This window comes from Acomys russatus, chromosome X (assembly GCF_903995435.1).
Source record: "Acomys russatus chromosome X, mAcoRus1.1, whole genome shotgun sequence".
Lineage (NCBI taxonomy): Eukaryota > Metazoa > Chordata > Mammalia > Rodentia > Muridae > Acomys > Acomys russatus.
Genome location: NC_067169.1, coordinates 59779159 through 59782719, shown reverse-complemented (window position 1 = coordinate 59782719; position 3561 = coordinate 59779159). Strand labels below are relative to the sequence as shown.

General features: G+C 36.8%; 1 non-coding gene across 1 annotated transcript; it reads left to right on the top strand.

Moving 5' to 3' along the window:
* Positions 1-1275: 1275 nt before the first annotated feature.
* LOC127185981 (U6 spliceosomal RNA) lies at positions 1276-1384 on the top strand. Its single transcript, XR_007830245.1, has one exon. It is a non-coding gene; the product is annotated as a U6 spliceosomal RNA (small nuclear RNA).
* The last annotated feature ends 2177 nt before the right edge of the window (positions 1385-3561 follow it).

Below are 3561 nucleotides of genomic sequence, written 5' to 3'. Positions count from 1 at the left end.
GTGATGGAGATTGACTTACATTCAGAATTTTAGACACACCAAAACAGGAAAGATGTTTTCTTCAAAGCTATCAGATACAAATAGCTAAAACACTAATAATGTAACATTTATATAATTCCTGATTGTGTCATGGTTCTTCTTGCTATAGGTAGTTTATTGTATATATGTGCAATAATATAAATGTGGAAAAAACAAAAAAATTAATTAATAAAAAAGTGGAAAAAAGAAGGATACAGTAACAAAGGGGTTGTGGAATCATCCTCCATGGTTAAGAAAAGCCACTGAAGTTAATCCTGTGGCAGGAGAACTCTTACATGGAGACTCAGAGAGCCCATTTCCTGAAGCCATGAATGTGAAGCATGGATTTCCTTGGAGACCCAAAAATGTTTGAAATAACAGAGTCTCATGAGATTTCTGCTGAGAAGAGTTATAAACAATGTGTTGAACAAGCCCAAGAGCAAAGAATGTTGCAGTCAACAAAGGTGGAAAAAATGGGACATATAAAGAGCCTATTTAATGTTAGATATGGAGAAACATGATTTAGAGTTTGTCCTGTCAGATTTGGTCTTGTTTTGGTTCAGTATTTCCTCACTATGCTCCCTTTTCTCCCATTTGAAGTGGTAATATGTATTCTGTGTCATTGTATATTGGAAATATTCAATCTGATTTTGCTTTTAAGTTTTCACAAGTGATTATAATTAAAATTTTACCTTGGGTCTCAGAAGAGATTTGGACTTTCAATTTTAAACATTTTTGAGACTGTGAAGAAGCATTCTAGGGACTTTGAATTTGGATTAAATGCAATTTCACTATGATACGACTAAAAACCTACAGGGACCATGAAGTGGAATGTGATGATTTTGATTAATAATGGCTCCCATAGGCTCATATATTAGTTTTGTCTTCAGTGGGTATTCACACACACACACACACACACACACACACACACACACACACACACACACACACACTCCTCTAGTGAAAGCAATGTGAACTATTGAGCTCAGTATATATTCTCTCTCTCTCTCTCTCTCTCTCTCTCTCTCTCTCTCTCTCTCTCTCTCTCTCTCTCTCTCTCTCTCTCTCTCTCTGTGTGTGTGTGTGTGTGTATGGTGAGGTTCCCATGATCTGTTCTTCCCTGCATTTTATCCAGTTGCATTTTTTAATGCCAGCTTCAATTGTTATGAAGAGAAATTCCTTTAATGAGGTGTGATAACTACACTTGTATTATTGGGTATAAAGGTATGATGTAGACTGTAGTAAAAATTATGTCGGGTGTTCACTTCTGCAGTACATATACTAAAAAATTGGAAAGATACAGAGAAGGTTAACATGGCTCCTGCTCAAGAACGACAGACAAATTTGTAAAGAATTCTGTATTTTTAGAAACAAAACAATGCAAAGAATCCATGAAACCAAGAGCTGTTTCTTTGAGAAAATCAACAAGATGGACAAACCTTTAGCCAAAATAGCTGTGTTTGTGGATGGGAACCTACCATGACTGTTCTGAGTGGCTCCACCTAGCAGCTAATGGAAGCACTTGCAGAGACACACAGCAAAACATAGGGTAGAGTGTGAGGAATCTTGGGGAAGAGTTGGGGTAAGGATGGAGGTCTCAGAGGGGACAGGAGCTTCATGGGAGGGCCAACACAGCCAACTAACCAGGGCCCAGGGGGCCTGTGGAGACCGTGGCTCCACTGAATGGACCTAAGCCTCTTGCATAGATGTAACTAATGGGCAGCTTGGTCATGTGGGTACCCTAGTGAGGGAAGTTCGGGCTGCCTCTGACATGGACTCTGCTGTCTGCTTTTTTTTCTCAAGTTCCCCTGGAGGAGCTGCATTGCTAGGCTACAGATGAAGGGGAAGCCCTCATTCCTGATGAGACTTGATATATTGGGGTAGGCGGGTGGGGGGCGTTCCCCTTCTCTGGAGAGTAGGGGAAGTAGGACGATGGTATCAGGGAGGGAGTATAAGACATGGGAGAATGGAGGGAGGGGGGGGTCCAACCAGAATGTAAAGTGAATAATTTAAAATTAGTAATAAAATGACATAGGAATTCTTTCCATCATTTTGTAAACCTTTAATTTCTTTTTAGTGTCCAGGAATTTCTACTTTAGAGTTCATTGATGGATCTATTTAAGTTTAATCTTAAGTCTTTCGATTGTTGTAGCTGTTAAGAATGGGATGAAGATAATTTGTAGAGAGATTGAGAAACCTTGGAGCTCTCAGCCCTAAATGGGATGTCTTCATCAAATCCCTCCTCTCTGAAAGAAGGAGCTCTGCAGAGGAGGAAACAGAACAGTGTAAGAGCCAGAGGGAGTGGAAGACAGCAAGTAAACAAGTCCTTCTAAATCAACATTACCAAAGCTCATATGAACTCACAGAGACTGTGGCAGTATGCAAAAGGACTGCAAAGGTATAATCCAGATTGAGTACCAGCACTGAGAGAAGAAATGGACAGATGTTCTCATTCTTAAGCCAGAAGCTAGTTCCAATTGATAACCACTTGCCCATGAAAATATAGTTATATTCAAGGTATTCTCACTGGAGAAATAAAGCACTCATCAGTGTTGAAAAAGATCAAAAAGGACCATCAGGAAAGGTTTGGAGGGTCAATGTGAAGGGAAAAGAGATGTAATTATATTATAATCTCAAAAATAAAAGAGAAAAAAACTATTTTGATTTCTTCTTTTCCTGTAACAAATAGGAATATTCCTGTTCCTATTTGTCATTTGACCAAGTACTCTGGCTAAACTTTTAGCTGTCATACTAAGAGTGATGAAAGTAAATATGATTGCCTTGTGCTTCATTGAAGAGGATACACTTTGAGCTTTAATTACTTTAAGTAAGATGTTGGCTATGATTTTGTTGCACATACTCTTAATTATATTGAGTTTCATTTCTAGAATTTTTAGTCTTTCATTACTTTTAGCATGAATGTTTGTGGAGATTTATCAAATTTATTTTTACCTCTATCAAGACGAGCATATAATATTTAATATTTATTATATTTTTATGTATATTTATGAACTTATGCTGTACAATATTTATATTTGCAGTATTAATTCTCTTTCATGTTTAGTATATTATTTCATTTTATTTACTACTATTTTGTTGAAGGTGTGTGCATTTATGTTCATAAGAATTTTATTCTACATCTACTTTTGCTCATAACTTTTATCATTTAAACTTTATGAGTTTTAGTTACATAGTAGTGCTGGCCTTGTAGATTAGGTTTTGAGGACTATCACATTTTTATTACATAGAATAGTTTGATGCGAATTGATGTTAATTCTATAAAACATTTATAAACCTTAATCAAGACAACTATCTGTACCTGAACTTTCCTTTGATGGGAGCTTTTTATTACTTTTTTGGCTGTTCAGCTCTTTACATAACCAATCAAAATGTGATGGAGAACAATGCGTAGAGAATACTAATGACCCTACCAAAGTCAGGCCTGCAAGCAGTTCTCTGCTAGCACAGAAAGCAGCATTTGATTACATAGTGCACAAAAATACTCCAATATCTCCCCCTTTGAGTCTCTTAAAATAATAAATT